The sequence below is a fragment of the Sus scrofa genome, chromosome 1 (assembly GCF_000003025.6).
Source record: "Sus scrofa isolate TJ Tabasco breed Duroc chromosome 1, Sscrofa11.1, whole genome shotgun sequence".
In the NCBI taxonomy this organism is placed as follows: domain Eukaryota; kingdom Metazoa; phylum Chordata; class Mammalia; order Artiodactyla; family Suidae; genus Sus; species Sus scrofa.
The window spans coordinates 226,326,612-226,346,406 of NC_010443.5; the positions used below are offsets into that span (position 1 = coordinate 226,326,612).

General features: G+C 36.4%; 2 long non-coding RNA genes across 2 annotated transcripts in view; one reads left to right on the forward strand and one right to left on the reverse strand.

Moving 5' to 3' along the window:
• The window catches only part of LOC106509189, a 77,100-nt gene extending 64,745 nt beyond the window's left edge, over positions 1 to 12,355 (reverse strand). The window contains exon 1 of the long non-coding RNA XR_002336383.1: positions 12,102 to 12,355. This is a non-coding gene — a long non-coding RNA (uncharacterized LOC106509189). The remainder of the gene's footprint in view (positions 1 to 12,101) is intronic.
• The window catches only part of LOC106506962, a 50,261-nt gene continuing 33,436 nt past the window's right edge, over positions 2,971 to 19,795 (forward strand). The window contains exon 1 of the long non-coding RNA XR_001302622.2: positions 2,971 to 7,410. This is a non-coding gene — a long non-coding RNA (uncharacterized LOC106506962). The remainder of the gene's footprint in view (positions 7,411 to 19,795) is intronic.

The window sequence follows — 19,795 nt, forward strand, 5'->3', positions numbered from 1 at the left end:
ATTATTCAGCCATTAAAGGAAAGAAATAACGGCATTTACATTAACACGGATGGAACCTAGAAATTATCAGGCTAAGTGAAGTTAGCCAGATAGTGAGACACCAATATCATACACTATCACTTACATGTAGAATCTTAAAAAAGGACACAATGAGCTGCTTCTTGGAATAGATACTGAATCACAGACTTTGAAAAACTTATGGTTTCCAAATGAGACAGGTTGGAGGGTGGGGGATGAGCTGGGGTTTGGGATGGAAATACTCTAAAGTTATGGAGCTTATGGAGGTTCGCAGGCTAGGGGTCAAATTGGAGCTACAGCTGCTGGCCTAAACCACAGCCACAGCAATGTGGGATATGAGCCACATCTGTGACCAACGCCACAGCTCACGGCAATGCCAGATCCTTAACCCACTGAGCAAGGCCAGGATCAAACCTGTGTCCTCATGGATGCTACTCAGATTAGTTTCCGCTGAGACATGACAGGAACTCCCAGAGTCATTTCTGAGAGGCAGAAGGGTTTTTGGGATTTTACTATCTACATAATTATTAATTAGGCTGTAAAATCTACAGATGCTTCCAGGTCTCCAGATGTGTGGCTACATGATTTGGTTTTTCAGATTTATACAGGACTTCCCCACGAAACCCAAGATTTGTACTTTAAACAAACAAAAAGCACTGTAATATGCATACCTTAAATCAGAAATAGTTAAAGAGATTTGTTTTATGGCTTAACAGGCTATAAAAACAAATGCCTTGTGAGGAATGCACCATTGGCTTTCTCTTTAGATACGAGTAAAATGCAGTGTGCAGGCAACTGATTCTCTATGATACACATTTTTAACAGTGGGAGAGCCAAAGTAAATAAAATAATCATGAAAGTTTATAGCTCTTCTTCTATCCTTCAAGTTATTTACAACGAATACTTTACCTTAATTCAGCATTACTATCAGGCCCCATCAACTGTTAACTACACAAACGCACGCAATACTGTTGCCTTTATTTCCACCTCTGTAGGTAGAAGCATGTTGCATGAGTGAATTTTCCAGCTAAGTGATATGAGCAAGTTCCAAATGCCTATTTTAATGAATTGTAATTAAAGTCTTTGATGTTTTAGAAGGCATTTACTAAATATGATTTTATCTTTTACAGACTTTATAATGACATTTATTTCTAAGGTACTATATTTTGCTATACTCTTGATCAGTTCTCCATTCCTACCTCAGTACTGGATTTTGTTCATTATTTTAACGCTGACCTTCCCAGCTCCCTGCAAGCTCCTTAAGTGCAGGGCCAAACCTACTTGGCTTCCCATTGTATCTCCAGTGTCCAGCACAATTGCAGGCACATACCAGACAATAATAATGTGGGAATGAAAGAACAATTAAATGAATGAATCTCGTGAAGGAGCCAGGAAAGCTTTAGCAAAAGGAAAAATCTGAGACTTTCTAGTACGGGTAGTATTTCTGGCATCTCTGCTCCAATTTTAATTTCTACCTTGTTGCCCACAACTCCTCAGTATAAAAAATCTGTTCATTTTTCTTACACTTGTTTAAGTTATAATATCCAGATCTCATCAAATACACTTTCAGTTCTTTTTTTTAAATTCACATCTTTATGGCCTGAGAACCCAGCAGGATATTACCTCCTGTCTCTGCCCCCAGGACCACAGTCAAAGTGTGTCCTAGCACTTAGGAAACTTTCCAAAAGTAACCTCTCAGATGTGCTCCAAAAAGTCAGTGTTTTTGCCATTCCAACCTCTTCATCTTACCAACACACATGCATATCAGTAGCTGACCATGTCATTAACTTCACCAGATATATTTGTTTTCTAATGGCATGTGTAATTTCTCCTGCCCACTCTGATGGAGAGAAGGGGTCACTGCTTTCTCCCTATAAGTTTACACCCAAGGATGGGTGTTGGGGTTTACCTATTTTCCAATGGCATAACTGAGATTTAGCAGTAATTCTAAAGAAAGCTTACTGGAGGTTGGGGAATATTGGAAGGGATCACACACACAAACACACACACACACACACAATTATGTCCTGTCCCTTACTGATTAAGCCTAAACCTAGATTGTCCCTAGGACCATATCATGGACCAGCTCCCTGCTCTCTTTGATCCCTGAGAACAAGAGCAATTCCCTGACCCTCTACCTACCCCCTACCCCAAATTCCCATAGGGTCTGTAATTGATACTTTCTCACTCTCTTTTTTCTTAAGTTAGCCTTGCTAGAGGCTTGTCAATTTTGTTGATCTTTTCAAATAACCACATTAAGTGTCATTTATTTTCTCTATGGTAATTTCTTGTTTTCAGTTCCATTGATTTTCACTCTAATTCTTAATTTTTTTTCTTCTGCTTACTCTTTATTTACTTTGATCCTATTTTTCTTATTTCCTAAGATGGAAATTTAGTTTATTGATTTTAGACCATTTTTTTTCTTTTCTAATATATATATTCAATGCTATATATTTTGCTCTAATATGACCCAGAATGTGGTCTCTTTTGGTGAATATTACATATAGCTTGAGAAGAATTTGTGTTCTGCTGTTGGGTGAAGTAGTCTATAAGATGTCCCTGATTATTTAGTTCATTGATTAGTGTGTTGAGTTCAGCTGTATCTTTATTGATTTTCTGCCTGCTGCATCTGTTCATTTTTTATTCCATACTGAAATTTAAAACTAAATAATGTGTGACACATGCATGCAAAATGATTAGTATTTCTAGTTATTATTATTGTGGAAGTTTATTTACTGGCATGGCGAGATGATATATTTTAAAGAGCAAGTCTGAAATATAGCATATACACTATTGATGATTTTGCAGATACATATACACATGGAAAGAGTAAGATGTTACATGTAAATGCAATGCCAACAAAGATATGATTTTTTTTTTTCTATTTCGGTTTAGGCTTGTGCCCTAATATAGTATTACATTCATTTGATATTATAAACTTCCTCTATTTCTGTGAACCCACAAAAGGTTAATAAAAGTTTCAGGATAGCAAGTATCTGTATCAATATTCATGGGTTTGGTCAAGAAAGGGAGATGAATCTTCAGACTAGATGAATTAACTGTGAGTTAAAACCAGGATATAGAAGTTTTGCATTAATTAAAACAAAAGCTGGCAAGTGAGAATAAAGAAAGATACGCGCACTGTTAATATAGAAACTTAAAAGTCTAGGATCATTCAGTGATCAATTAAGAAGCTCTACACACTTACATAACGCTTTATTTAATTTTTAATGAGTGTTTTTAGGTGCCAGGCATAAAAAGGATTACTAAAGTATTATCTGTAACTTCAGAAGCTCTTTAAGATAGAGACAAATAATGATTAATTGTGTGTGTGTGTGTGTGTGTACACACGTACATGCATAGATAGCATATATATGTGTATGTTTATATATATAATTATGTAGTTACATATACATATTTTAATTGTTCTTTCTAAGACTGGATATAAGAATTCAAGCTTCCTCTCCCCTCTTCACACATTTAACTGGAACTGTGTGTTTGAAAATTTCTTGGCAACTTTCTCTTTTTGTGAAGAGTCCTTAACAGGGTGAATGCCCTTTGTTGATCCAGCCGATTTGTGTGGTTCGGCCAACTTACCTCTTTGCGCAGCTGGTCTCTCTTCTAGAGAGACGTCATTCTTTGATTCCTTTGTACAAGCTTGGCCTATTTTATACTCTTTCCTAGCATTTCCTACCCAGTGGTCCTCACTGAGTTACACCATGCCTCTCCCTGGTCTGCTTGGCACCTTGATTTTCATCTAACTTAATATTTAGAATTGCCAACAGGTTTTACCATCTCATAGTAGGTGAGAACAGAGCAATTTAGAAATTTGGCACCTTGGGAAGAGAGTTTAACATAGTTGGAGATTAGAACTTCACCTATCATTTTAGCAGTGCTTGCTTAGCTTAGTGTCTGGAATGTAAAGGCTTCAACAGGTACTCAGAGGAATCACTCCCATTCAGGTATTTATTGGCAATGCAATTCATTGGGCCTCCCTTGTGGGCCAAGGAATAGTTTTGTGTGAAAAGGCTTTCCAAAGTGAAAATTGCTGTGGAGAGTAAAGTGATTTACAAGATGATACCTCTTTGGTTAACAGTATTCTTTTTCTACCTACTTCAGAAAATTGGTAAATGAAGCCAAGTATATGAAAACTATTCTTTGGAGGAGGAACAATATAATAGCCTTGAGTTTTGAAATAAGAATCAAAGGTGATATTTTCCCCAGATTATTGGGAAAGATGTATATGAATCTATTTGCTCTGTATTTGGACAGTTGCTTGCTTTTTAGGTAAAAATTTTTTATGAACTATTTCCCTCTTTTAAAGAAAGTTGAGTTACTCATTTCTCCTCCCCACTGCTTCTTGCTCTCTATAACAAATGCGAGTCTGTTGAGGAAATTTTTGTTAAGATATAACATCCATACAGAAAAGTGTACAAAATATAAGTTTAAAGCTCGCTTACATGTGCGCGCGCGCTCTCTCTCTCTTTCTTTCTCTCTCTCTCTCTCTATATATATATATACACATATACATATATATTTGTGTTTTTAAGACTGCACCCATGGCATATGGAAGTTTCCAGGCCAGGGATCAAATCAGACCTTCAGCTGCCAGCATAGGCGACAGCCTCTGCAAAGCCAGATCCAAGCCATGTCTGAGACCTACAACACAGCTTACGACAATGCCAGATCCTTAACCACTGAGTGAGGCCAGGGATCAAACCCACATCCTCATGGATGGGGATACTACTCAGGTTTGTTACCATTGAGTCACAACAGGAACTCCTAAAGCTTGATGATTTTTTACAAACTGAACACCATCAGCAACCCAGAGCCCCCTAGCCTTTCATGTCTCCTTATAGTCTCCAGTCTCTGTGCCCCAAGGATATTCCTTCTCCTGACTTTCAAGTGCCATAGTTCGGTTTGTCTGTTTTTGAATTGTACATTAAGGGAACCAAACAGCACATGCCCTTTTATGCTTAACTTACTTTGTAACTCATTGTGCTTGCAAGATTTATCTGTGTTCCATTTGAAAGATTAATGTTGTGTTGTGCTGGTGTGTGTAGTTGCATTTCACTCATTCTCATTGCTTTAGAGTGTTCCATAGGTGAATATATCACAATTTTGTTGACAGAAGCCACTTGGGTAATTTCTAGTTAGGGTCTGTTATGAAGAGTGTTTCTATAAATACTCCTGTACACAGTTTTTGGTGAACCTATGTGCACTTTTTTGTTGGCTCATATAATGTAGGACTGGAATTGCTGAGTCATAAAATGCTCATTTAACTGAGTACTTCCAACTAATTTTTGAGCATGTTTATACCAATTTATACTCCCACCAACAAGGTAAAAGAGTTCTACATCCTTTTCAACCGTTGATATTTTCTGTTTTATGTTTCATATTTTTATTTTAGCCACAGTGATGGCAAACATATCTTTATTAAAGAGACAGATGGTCAGAAAAATCCCTGGCCTGTTACCTTAAGTGAACTTGATTTTGGCAATGTTAGCTAGTTCATTCTCTCTTAATGAAATGAATCTAGGACAGACTGAGTGCATTCATCCACTGAAGTTCTTCAGAAGTGAATGATCACCCAGTCCTCTTCCACCCGCAACCAAACACAAATGATCTCAGCTCACAGTTACCAAGGCCTCCTGAGAAAGCAGTTTTTGCCAAGTCAGTCTTTTTCTAATTCCCTTGGGAAGAGATTTTACAGGATTCTCTCCATTAATCAAAACAATTTCTCCCTTCAAAATATATCTCAGTTATTATAATTATATTTTGTTCATCATTTCAGGGGAGTCTAGAAGTGGTTATTTATATTTGTTATTTTGTGGCACATGCCTTTTATATTTTTCAGAATTCTACATTTCATTGCAACAGCTGGGACTAAAAAACAGGACGTTCTCTCTATTGACTCAACATTTCTAGAATTCCTTTTTGGTCAAAAGTGTAAATCTGTTGACCCTTCCAAACTTTCTTCTTTCTGACAAGAAAAGCAAATCCAGAAGAGAATATTTTGAGATCTTATTAATTATTTTCCATTGTCTTGTGGGTTTGTTTTTGTTGTTGTTTTGTTTCTACTTAATATCCAACTATTATCATTCTGCCTATTATTTACTTATTTTAAAATAAAGATTTGAAATAGTTTTTCATATTTTTCTAGAAGTTTCATTTGATTAGAAAGGTATTTCTGGGCAATGCAACTTAAGTCTTAACTGTGAAATTCTGCCAATAATTTGAGAGTGTTTAAAGTTTCTCTTTCTGTTGTGTATACAGTTAGGTTATCCTGTGAATTCCACGTGGATTTTATATGCCGTGATCCTTCAGTAACCAGTCTCTAAGAAAAATAGAACCTTTTCCATACTTAATTTATAAACATATCTCTAAATTTTCCTCTTCATTTTGTTTATGGTAAATTTTACCATGAAAATATAAGTGATTTTTAAATAGCCAAATATATCTAGTTTTTCCCTTACTGTTTTTGAGATTCTTGTCCTATTAAGGAAAGCTGCCTCCGCCAAGTGTATACAAATAGGCTCCCACAGTTCATTCCAATATTTTTCTTTTAAAAAAGACAAGGTAAGGATCTACTTCTCTTTCCTTCTGGATAATCAGTCATATTAGAACCATTTATTAAATTAATCATTCTCATTAGGTTAGATTAAAACCATATATATACTTATCTTTCTGTGGATGCTTGACCATATATGACTAATATATGTTTCTGTGCCAATATCATACACTTTTGCTTATGATGACTTTATAGTTAGCTTAGTATCTTTGTCTCTCACTTTCCCTTCTTAATTGTTCTTACTCAGTATTCATAAATTTCCTGGCCACCATTAGAGATTTATTCTTACATTATACATTCCAGAATTATTTTATATAGTCTCATAGAAAAGCTTGTTGAACAGAACACTGTAAACCAGCTACATGGAAAAAATAAAAATCATTATAAAATTAAAAAATAAAAAATAAATGCACCAAAAAAAAAGAAAAGCTTGTTGAGTTTGTCATTTGAGTTGCATGACATATGTTAATTTTGGAATTACCAATATTTCTATTGTAGTCCTTATTCAAGTTATTTTATGTATTTCATTTGGATTTCAAATTTTAATTTTTGTGTCTTACACTATTCTTGCTATATTTAAGAATAAGGATTTTTATTGCTTTATCTATTATAAATATGTATTTTTTCTACTTTAGCTTCAAACATTAAGGTTAGGACAGAGAAAAAAGTTGAATCTCATAAAATGTCCAGAGTTAATTCTGGGATATTTTCAGGAGCTGCTTGGAAGAGATACTCAAAATGAAAAACATCTCGTCATGAAGAACATGAGAATCAACTCTCAACACAAAAGAAAATAAAATCTAGAGGTGGAGACAAAGCAGGTATGACAGCTTTTATTTGAGTTTCTGGAACAAGCCATATCTGAAGGCATAATCTTTGTCCTTTTCAATCCTCAACTGATAAGCTCTCACTATTTTTATTTGATTTAAGTAAGTCTTAAGTAAGTTTTTCTTACTTATCAATTCAGGTGGGTATAGAAATTTGAACTTGACTCTCTGAGTTAATATTGATACTGAGAATTTTCAGAAAAATGCCAAGTTACACCCTGCTACCACCATGGGAAAATAATTTAATGGGAGTAGAGTTGAGCTTAAGAGAATTGTTGGAATGTTATCAAAGATGTGTAGGATAAAACTGAGTGAGATTGCTTCATTGAAGAGCCCAGGTTTGAGAGATACTGATATAATAAAAAGTAAGGGGGGTTTCCAAATGCAAAAGTATAAAAATAAAGTAAATAGCTGTGTGAAAGGATTATGAAGGATATGTATCTTCTGTTGCCTATATAATATAAATTGATATATTAATATTTTATTTCTAATGGAGAGCTTAGACATTGACAATTATAATTGACAATCATTATTTTATTCAAGACATTTTTATTAAAAACAAACACTAATTACAATATAAATAGTTTAATTATGTTCTTTTACTCAAAGAAAATATAGCTTAAACCCACTATGATATTCTGAAGTTTCTTTTGTATTCACTTTATTTATCCAGCAGGCTAGTTTCTTCAGTATTGGCTTCCTCACAACCCATTGCACAACTCTGATTTTGTTTGTGTTTCAGCTTTAAAGTCATACTGAGACTAATCAACAGCTTTCACATATCTGATTATGTTTGAGATTATATTTAGGGAAATCCTTTGCTTTATGTTGAAAAATGGTTGAAACTCAAATAGGATTAGGACTGACCATTTATCACTCAGGGCTTCAGAATATAATTTCTGTTACCACTTGATAATTCACTTATTCTTTCATTTCACTCTACATGTGTTTACATGACTAACTATACTCCAAGCACTTTTCTAGACACAGCAGAAACATCACCAGAAAACATGAACAAAGATCTTGTTCTCATGGAACTTAGATTTCTAAGAGGACAGAGCAAATAAACCTATAAACAAAATAAATTACGCCAAGTGATGGTAAATACTATGAACTAAAGTGAAGTAGACTAAGGCTAGAGAATAATGCAGAAGAAAGCTGAGGCTGCCCTTTCATATGATAGTGAGGAAATTTCCCTCTGATAAGGTGACCTTTGTGCAGAGTTGTAGGGAAGTGGGGACTATATGGGTATCTAAGGAAAGCACATTCCAGACAAGTGAAGCGACTCTGAGACAAAATTATGCTAAGCATATTTAAAACATAGCAAGAGTGCCTAAAGGGCTGGCGTAGAATGAGGATTCAGCAGAGACTGAAAACAGATGGAGGGGGGCTTGGTCATGAGGGTTATGACATTTGTTTCAAAGGATTTCTCTGTTTGTATTTGAGAATAGACTGTAGAAGGGCAAGTGTAAAGAGCTGTTACACACCTGCAAGATGGTTACAAGAAATGACCTTAAATTTTTCAGTGTGGAGGGGCATTCATGACCTTGACAAGATTCATATAGAAAAATAAATTTTATGTTTCAAAAGATAGTTATACATTTTCTGTAGCATACTTTTCTGGGCTTTTGGATTCTAGGACAAAACCAGTGAAGTGGCTATTATAGTAACACAGAAGAGAGAGGATGGTGCTTGGACAGGAAATTTTAAGTGAGACATGATTAAACTTGATACATTTTGAAAACAGATGAAGAGAATTTGCTGAATGTGAAACATAGGGTTTGTATCAGTGTTCTATCAGAAAAAAATATGGCACATTAAATTAAGGTAATTAGTGATGTGCTTAATAAAGGAATTATTAAGAAAATTGTGAGCAGAGAATAGAGGAACCCAAGGATATAAAAACCTGTGTTAAGTCAAATTTTAACAACCAGCCTTAAGGAGAGCACCCAGCTCAAAGCTGCTGCATGAGGGTATATATGAAAGGATCAGTACTTTGTTCTCAATTCCCTCCGACCCTCCAGACTTCAGCAAAGTCTCCCCATTGACTGAAATGAACTGCAAAACAAAGGAAAGGGAAAACCTTGATTTAGTTGCTGCAGGTCAGCTTTCATTGTCATGAACCATGGTGTAGAAGGGTAGATAATGAGCCTGGAGGGACACATGGAAGATATTCAGGAAAACTATACACACTTGGCTTGAGTCACTAGAACTGTATGAGGATCAGGGGTGTGTGTGTGTGTGTGTGTGTGTGAAAAGGATAGACTGAAAGAAATCAAAGTTGAATTTGGGATAACACGGATGGCAACGTGACGGTAAATGTGAATTTTTACAATATGTGTCTGGCGTTTCCAGAAAAACTTAGGACTGAGATATAATATTAGGAATATTAAGTCTATCATTGGTATTTAAACTGCTGAAACTGGATGAAATCACCTAGGTAATGAGTATAAATGGAGAAGAGCTTATGAAAATAATCAAGAGGAACCAGCAAAGGGGACTGAAAAAATAATTTTTTTATCAAAAAGAAGGGAGTCATTGGTTATGTCAAAAGCTGTAAGTAGCCAGAGAAAGATAATTACTGAGAAATGTCATAAGACTATTCAGTGTAGAGGTCATCGATGGCCTTCACAAGATTAGTGTAAATAAAAATTGTGTGTTTCAGTAGAAACTATGTTTTGTGTGACAACCCTTCTGGCTTACCAGATTCTAGCTCAGTTCATTGTCATGAGTTATTCTGCAACTTTTTGTAAATGTGTAACTGATAGGTAAATTTTGACTTGTCTGCTAGTATTTAATTAACATATTCTGTCCAGTTTGGTAGTGACTTGATTGGACTGGAAAACTTGATAGTTTTGGTTCCATTTTTAGTTCATTTTAACATTCTTTTACTTCATACAAATTTGTGCTGTTTTGACTTTTCCTTTCAACCAGTTATAACATTGGTCTGGTTCTGTTACAAGACTAAAAGAAATTCTTTACCATGTGTTTATTTCTCATCTTATGAAAGTCATGATTTTATCTTTTTCTGAGAATTATATTTTAACATTAGTTTGGTGTAGTGGTGTAGGCAAAAGACTAACTCAAATGTATTTAATGGAAGAGTTCTCATTGTGAGTCAGTGAATGACGAACCTGACATAGTATCCATGAGGATGCAGGTTTGATCCCTGGCCTTACTCACTGGGGTTAAGGATCTGGTGTTGCTGCAAGGTGCAGTGTAGGTCACAGATGCTGCTTGGATCTGGTGTTGCTGTGGCCATGGCATAGGCTGGCAGTTGTACACAATTCAGCATCTAGCCTTGGACCTTTCACATGCTTCAGGTTCAGCCATAACAGGGAAAAAAAAAAAATATATATATATATATGTATATATATATATATATATATATTTAATGGAAAACAGGGTCAATACAGTTGATTTCATATTCGTAACCCCCCCTTTTTTAGTAAAGCACATAAAAAATTTCAATACATCTTAATCACTTTTTTAAAGCTTGGTGGGCAAGTAGGGCCTGAAATGATAAGAAAGGCATGCAGAGGGAGTGAATGAGTTCCTGTGCCCCTGGAACTGTAAACAAAGCTTGGGACCAATGCTGAGTGCGAGGTAGGACCGCCAACATAATGCTTGTTTTCTTTAGATGGCAAAATTTCAAGGGAAAAACTTTCATTCCCTTTAAATGGAGATGGTAAAAGTACTTGCCTGTTTTGGCCTTTGCTCTAGTTGAGATAGAATAAAAGAAGAAAATTACCCCTGAGAATTCTAACCACAAGCTATCACACATGTTGTTTGTTTGAGGAACTGGAAAAAGGCAGGTTTGAAAAGAACAGAATGAACCAAATGAACAGTGGTGTGACCTGAGCTATGCTCTTGTCCACTTTCATGTGTGTCACCTTCTAGTTACCCTAATGCAGAACAGTGCCAATCATAACTTCTCTATTTCACTGGATAACTTAGCCATGAGCCTGTCTCTTGATTCACGTTTTTCATGAAAGCCTAAACACAGTTCTTCTTTTGCAGTGCATACTTGCAAGTAAATAAGGCTATTAAAATCTACAGATTCCACTCTTCTGATCCCCATTTCATAAGAACTGGTTTGTTAAATAATGATATTTACTTGAATTTTTATTTTGTCATTTGATACCCTAATTAATGTATTTACCCAGGCAAGAACATTAAAAAAGAAAAAGAGCTGTTCTAATAGAATTTCCTCTTCTCTCCTCACACTTTTTATTTTCTTTGAAACCAACCCTATTTTCCTTTGCTGAGATATACAGTTAGTTAAAATAATAATTCCTGGGGGGGGGGAACAGAATGAGAAACTAAACATCAACTAAAATATAAATATCCTTAGTCCAAAATCTCAGAAAGAGCATTTATTTTTAAAATAAACTTTTCTCTGTGCTCCCATCCCATGATAATTCACTTTGAATCTATTTAGACGCTGTCTCACTCATATCCACCTTATGAAAAAGCAAGCATTTGAGGAAACCCTTTGGTCTTATACCCATTTAAATGCCTTGTTTTAGCTCAAATAGGCTACTGAAATCTGAGAGCCTTGGGTTTCTTTTTGTCCCATCTGGAAGCCCAGCAAATTTTGCAAAGGCTGTGACCTGAGCCTAGACTCCATCCTCTTAGGCATACAATGCAGCCATCCCATTTACACCCAAACAAAAACTTCTTACCTCCTGGGGTGCTGTGAGAAAGCGAGCTGCAGGTTCTTATTGGGAATTTCCACATCTCCCTTTGCATCCTCAACTTCTGGAGGATACCTTCCCTTCTTCCTCCTCTTCACCAGGACTTATCTGTCTTCTTTTCCCCTCCTGAACATAACCCCTTCATGTACTAGGAAGACAATTATCCTTTTTTTGCCTTACAAAAAAACCTCCTAGGAGGCAAAGAGACAAGAAGGGACTGCCTGCCTTCTTGGAGTGGACTGGAGTGAGGAAAATTGTGTCATGGACAAAGTGCAAGTTAGTAACTCAATCAATTACATTGTCTCACAACTTTTGCTGGGGAACCCACCATTTATAACCTCAAATACCTGATAAAGGAAGGTAGTGAACCCACACTAACATGCTGTTCAATTTGTGGGTTCCTGAAGGAGTGCCCTAAATCTCCATCAATGACCTATCCTTTATAATCTTATTACTATCACCATTTTTTAAAAATTCCTGAAATCTGAAACTAGAAGGAGGAAGAAAACTAAAATTTCAAATGTCCCCAGTGGAGTTCCTGTTGTGGCTCAGCGGTTAACGAACCTGACTAGTATCCATGAGGACGCGGGTTTGACCCTGCCCTCTCTCCATGGGTTAAGGATCCAGCATTGCTGTGGGCCATGGTGTAGGTCACAGACACAGCTCGGATCTCGTGTTGCTGTGGCTATGGCATAGGCTGGCAGCTACAGCTCTGATTGGACTCCTAGCCTGGGAACCTCCATATGCCACAGGTGCAGCCCTAAAAAAAGAAAAGACAAAACAAAACAAAACAAAAAACCCAAAATCCAAAAAACAAATGTCACCACTCATGTATTTAAGAATTACATTGCTCTACATATGTAGATGCATCATGTTCTTTTGCAGTCTTTCTAAACCCCTTGCACAAGCTGTACCCTTCAGAACATTAAAGAAATGGAATCATTTCCTGGCTCCCATGGACAGATGAGACTGAGATGGAAAGGTTTTACAAGGAGTAATAAACAGATGTTGTTTTTGATAAGCCAATGGAGATATGTTTACTTTTTATAAACAACTTGCCAAACATTCATTTATAATTATATTAAAGATATTGCTGTACGGAAATGACAAGTGATCATTCCTCAACATACTAGAAGGTCTGTCTTGGCACACCAGGACTACGGATGACATTTCAGTGAACATAGGCTTGTTAGAGGCGAACCCAGGTCAGGAATAGAATGGATATTAGCTCTATTAGACCTTTAGTTTGGGGGGATCTATATCTGTAAATAGAGGAATTTAAAAGTTGTGTTTTGGCTATTTTAAAAAAAAAAAACCTGTCAGTGTATACTGAACTAAAATCATATTAAATTTTATTGTTCTCTCTTTTTGTGAGAAATAAGTCAGGGAAGTGAGCATCTGTAAATGACCATTTTCATCGTATTTATGATGTGGAACTGTGAATATCTAAAGTTCCAACGACTTTGTTTTTAAGATGTGGCCACTGAAAACATCTGTGAATACTGAAAGAAAGCCTTGGAGTAAAAGTGCTGAATAAAGGATTGCAATGTGTGTTGTCAACCCAGCACTTCCTCACAATAGCATCATAGTTCACATAATCTCTTTTTTCATTATATAGCTAAAAATATGAGTTAACTTAAAACTGGCATCACTAACAAATAATCAAGGCTCAATTCCCAGTGTCTGATTGGTTGTGAGTTTTGTTTTGTTTTGTTTTGTTTTGTTTTGTTTTGATGACTGGGTGGGAAAGGGACCCAGTCAGCCTGTTTGGATGATGGAATATACATACTCTAGCACCACCTACTGGGCATTGGTTTGCAAGTGCTCCCAATTGCAAAAAAAACAAAACAAAACAAAACCCAAATCTGATTCTTTCCCCAACTTTCATATATTTTCTTGCTTTTTCTCCTTCCTTTGTCCTTTTACTTCCTATTACTTCTGTGTTCAGTGTTCTTTATTTCCTTTTACATACCGTAAATACTCTGATTTTTTTCAGTATAATTCTCATACACAATTCTCTATAACAAGTACTTTTATGACATGTGGACAGATTGAAGATGAGGGAGAAAAAGGTCGATATCAGGTCTTCACCTTAAAATGGTGACCCATGGCTGATTAGATTCAGGAAGGCATTATTCTCTATATTAAATATTAATAGTTAATATTTAGCATTTTCATGCCTAGACTCCACTGAATCCTTATAGCTACAAAGTGGTACAAGTCTCTATTATTCACTGGGAAAAAATAACATTGCTAATAAAACATAAATCATAGCAATGTTGTGAGAACCGAATGATATAAGTGCACACCGACTCTTTGGCAGAGCACCTTCTCATACAAAAAATGTGCAATAAATGCTTTCCATTATTATTACCTTTCTGAAGAGAAAGTCCATATTTTTGTTGATTTCTATCACCTTAGAGTGCATAGCATGTTGGGGGGTTGTATATGATAGGAACTTAGTAAATGCCTTTTGAATTAACTGTTTGGAAAACATGAAATTATTTGCAAATAAGTAGTGATACTATTGCAATCCTTGAAATTCTCATATATTTCTTTAAAAAGCTATTAGAAAATATTTAAACATGGATGGGATTAAGATGGCAGAATAGAAGGACTGGAACTCAACTTCTCTTCTAAAAACAACAAAATTCACAACCAAATGGACTGGAAACTTTCAAAAAGATATCCTACTCCAGAAGAAAAAGAGGAGGCCACATCAAGAGGTAGGAGGGGCGATTATATGATATAAGCAACCCCATACCTCCCGGGTGAGAAGCCCCACAGACTGGAAAGTAACTGGTTCACAGAGACTCATCTACAGGAGTGAGAGTTCTGAGCCCCACACCAAATCTCCCACATTGGGGATCTAGCAGTGGGAGAGCGAGCCCCCAGAGCATCTGGCATTGAAGGCCAGTGGGACTTGTGTGCAGGAGGTCCACGGGATTGGGGGAAACAGAGACCCCATTCTTAAATGGCGCACACAGATGTTTGCATGCACTGGGTCCAAGGGCAAAGCTAAGTCTCCATAGGAATCTGTGTCAAACCTGACTGCAGTACCTGGAGGACCTGCTGGGAAAACAGGGGTGACTGTGGCTTGATGTGGGGGAAGGACATTGGAAGCAAAGCCCTGGGGAATATTCATCAGCATGCCTTTCTCTGGAGGTGGCCATTTTGGGAAATCTGGCCCCACCTGTCAGTAGCACTGAGATGCCCCAGAGCAAACAACAATCCAGGTGGGATCATAGCCCCACCCCTCAGTAAACAGGCTGCCTAAAGACCCCTGGCACACAGCTGCCTCTAATCTCACCCAGAGACAAAGCTCCACCCACCAGAGGGATTAGAATCTGCTCCACCTACCAGTGGACAGGCATCAGCCCCTCCCATCAGGAAGCCTACAGCAAGCCCCCATACCAACTTTCGCCATAAAGGGGGCAGTCACCAGAAGGAAGAGAGGCTACAACTCTATTATCTGTATAAAGGTCACCACACCAAAAACCTATAAAAATGAAAAGACAGAGAACTAGAACTCAGATGAGGGAGAAAGGAAAACCCCAGAAAAATAGCTAAGTGATCAGGAGATTCTCAGCTGCAGGAAAAAGACTTTAGATTGTTGATGCTGAAGATGATGCAAGACATTGGAAATAAACTGGAGGCAAAGATGGATAATTTACAGGAAGCACCAAGCAAAGAGATACTAGATATAAAACTTAAACAAGAACAGATGCCAAATACAATAACTGAAATAAAAAATTCATTAGAAGCAGCCAACATCAGAATACAGGAGGCAGAAGAACAAATAAGCGAGGTGGAGGACAATTAGTTGAAATCACAGATATGGAATAGGAAAGAGAAAAAAGGTTGAAAACAAGTGAAGAGGGTCTCAGAGAACTCTGGGACAATGTTAAATGCACCAACATCCATATTATAGGGGTGCCAGAAGGAGAAGAGAGAAGAGGACAGAAAAAGTATTCAAAGAGATAATAGACAAAAATTTCCCTAACAAGGGATAGGAACCACTTATTCAAATCCAGGAAGCACAATGAGTACCATATAAAATAAACCCAAGGAGGAATACACTGAGACACATATTAATTAAACTGACCAAAATTAAAGACAAAGAGAAAATACTGAAAGCAGCTAGGGAAAAGAAACAACTAACATACAAGGTTTGTTAAGGTTATCAGCAAATTTTTCAACAGAAACTCTGCAGGCCAGAAGGGAGTGGCATGATATCCTTAACGTGATGAAAGGAAAAAATCTCCAACCAAGATTACTTTACCAGCAAGGTTTTCATTCAGATTTGAAGGAAAAATCAAAAGCTTCACAGATAAGCAAAAGCTAAGAGAATTCAGCAACACTAAACCAGCCTTACAACAAATACTAAAGGAACTTCTCTAGGCAGAAAAGAAAAGGCCACAACCAGAAACAAAAATCCAAAAAATGACAAGGCTCACCAGTAAAGGTATACATACAGTAAAGATACAAAATCATCCATGTACAATTATGCCACAAAAATCAGAAATCGTGAGAAGAGGAGGGTACAAATGCAGGACAATGGAGAGGCACTTGCAATTAAGAGACCAACAACTTAAAACAATCTCTTATACATAAAGACTCATATCAAAACTTCAGAATAACTACAAATTGATACACAAAAAGAAAAATCAACTCAAATACAACATTAAAAATAGATTGTAAAATGAAGAATATTTTAAGGGACAAGGAAGGTCACTGCCTAATGATCAAAGGATCAATCCAAGAGGAAGATATAACAAATTTAAATGTCTATGCACACAACATAGTTTCACTGCAATATATAAGGCAGCTGCTAACAACCTTAAATGGAGAAATCGACAATAACACAATCATAGTGGGGGACTTTAGCACCCACTAACAGCAATGGACAGATCCTCCAGACAGAAAATCAATAAGGAAACACAAGCCCTGAAAGAAACATTAGACCAGATGGACTTAATAGATATTTATAGGAAAGTCCATCCAAAAGCAACAGAATATACATTCTTCTCAAGTGCACATGGAACATTCTCTAAGATTGATCACATCCTGGGCTACAAATCAAACCTTGGTAACTTTAAGAAAATTGAAATTATATCAAGGATCTTCTCTGACCACAATACTATATGACTGGAAATCAACCACAAGAAAAAAACTGCAAAAAATGCAAACATGTGGAGACTAAACAACACACTACTAAACAATCAGTGGATCACTGAAGAAATCAAAGAGGAAATTTAAAAATACCTAGAAGCAAATAACAACAAAGATACGACACTCCAAAACCTATGGGATGCAGCAAAAGCCGTTCTAAGAGGGAAGTTCCTAGCAATACAAGCCCACCTCAGGAAACAAGAAAAAGCTGAAATAAACTAACTTTACATCTAAAGCAGTTAGAGAAGAGCAGACTAGACCTAGGTCTGCTAGCAAGACCTAAAGTTAGCAGAAGGAAATAGAAAGATCAGAGGAGAAATCAAAGAAATAGAAATGAAGAAAACCGTAGAAAAGATCAATGAAATGAAAAGCTGGTACTTTGAAAAGATCAACAAAACTGATAGACACTTAGACTTATCAAGAAAAAAAGAGAGAGGACTCAAATCAATAAAATTAGAAATGAAAAAGGAGAAGTAACAACAGACATCACAGAAATACAAAGGATCATAAAAGATTGCTATATGCAACTATACACCAATAAAACAGAAAACCTAGAAGAAATGGACAAATTCTTTGAAAAGTAAAATCTTCCAAGACTAAACCAAAATGAAATAGAAAAGATGAATTGACCAATCACAAGTACTGAAATTGAAACTGCGATTAAAAAACTTCCAACCAACAAAAGTCCAGGACCAGATGGCTTCACAGATGAATTCTATCGAACATTCAGAGAAGATCTAACACCTATCCTTCTGAAACTATTACAAAAATTTACAGAGGAAGGGACACTCCCAAACTCATTCTATGAGCCACAATCATAGAATGTGATACCAAAACCAGACAAAGATATCACAAAAAAAGAAAACTACAGGCTAATTTCTCTGATGAACATAGATGCAAAAATCCTCAACAAAATACTAGCAAACCTCCAACACAAAATACTAGCAAAACACATCCAACAATACAATAAAAAGACTGTACATCATGATCAAGTGGGATTTATCCCAGGGATGCAAGGGTTCTTCAATATCTGCAAATCAATCATTGTGATACACCACATTAACAAACTAAAGAATAAAAACCACATGATCCTCTCAGTACACTCAGAAAAAAGCCCTTCACACAATCCAATACACCTTTCTGATAAAAACCCCTATAAAGTGTGCATAGAGGGAACCTACATCAACATAATAAAGGCCATATATGACAAACCCACGGTGAACATCATTCTCAAATGGTGAAAAGCTAGAAGAATTCCCACCGAAATCAGGAACAAGACAAGGATGTCTGCTCTCACCACTACTCTTCAACATAATTTTGGAAGTCCTAGCAACAGCAATCAGAAAAGTAAAAGAAATAAAAGAATCCAAATTGGACAGGAAGAAGTAAAACTATCACTATTCGCAGATGACATGATACTATACCTAGAGAATCCTAAAGATTCTACCAGAAAACTGGTAGAGCTTATCCACAAATTTGGCAAAGTCACAGGATACAAAATTAAGGCACAGAAATTGATGGCATTTCTATACACTAACAATGAAAGATCAGAAAGAGAAATTATGGAAGCAATCCTGTTTACTGCCACATCCAAAAGAATAAAATACCTAGAGTAAACCTACCTAAAGAGACAAAAGACCTATACTCTGAAAACTATAAGACACTGATGAAAGAAATCAAAGATGACACAAACAGATGGAAAGACATACCATGCTCTTGGATAGGAAGAGTCAATATTATCAAAACGACTATACTACCTAAGGCAATCTACAGATTCAATGCAATCCCTATCAAGTTACCAAGGACATTTTTCACAGAACTCGAACAAAATATTTTAAAGTTTGGAAGCACAAAAGACAGAATAGCCAAAGACATCCTGAGAAAGAAAAATGGAGCTGGAGGAATCATGCTCCTGGACTTAAGACTATGCTACAAAGCCACAATCATCAAAACTGTATGGTACTGGCACAAAGACAGAAATGTAGATCAGTGGAACAGGATAGAAAGCCCAGGATTAAACCCATGCACCTACAGCCAACTAATCTATGATAAAGGAGGCAAGAATATGCAATGGAGAAAGGATAGCTTGTTCAGTAAGAGGTGCTGGGAAAACTGGACAGCCACATGGAAAAGAATGAAATTAGAACACTCCCTAATGCCATACACAAAAATAAACTCCAAATGGATTAAAGACCTAGATATAAGACCAGACACTATAAAACTCTTAGAGCAAAACATAGGCCAAACACTCTCTGACATAAACCATAGCAGTATCTTCTTAGATCCTCCTCCTAGAGTAATGACAATAAAAACAGAAATAAACAAATGGGACCTAATCAAACTTCAAAGTTTCTGCACAGCAAAGGAAACCCTAAACAAAACAAAAAGACAACACACAGAATGGGAGAAAATATTTGCAAATGAAGTGACTGATAAGGGATTAATCTCTAAAATTTATAAACACCTGCAGCTCCATACCAAAAAACAAACAACCCCATCAAAAAATGGGC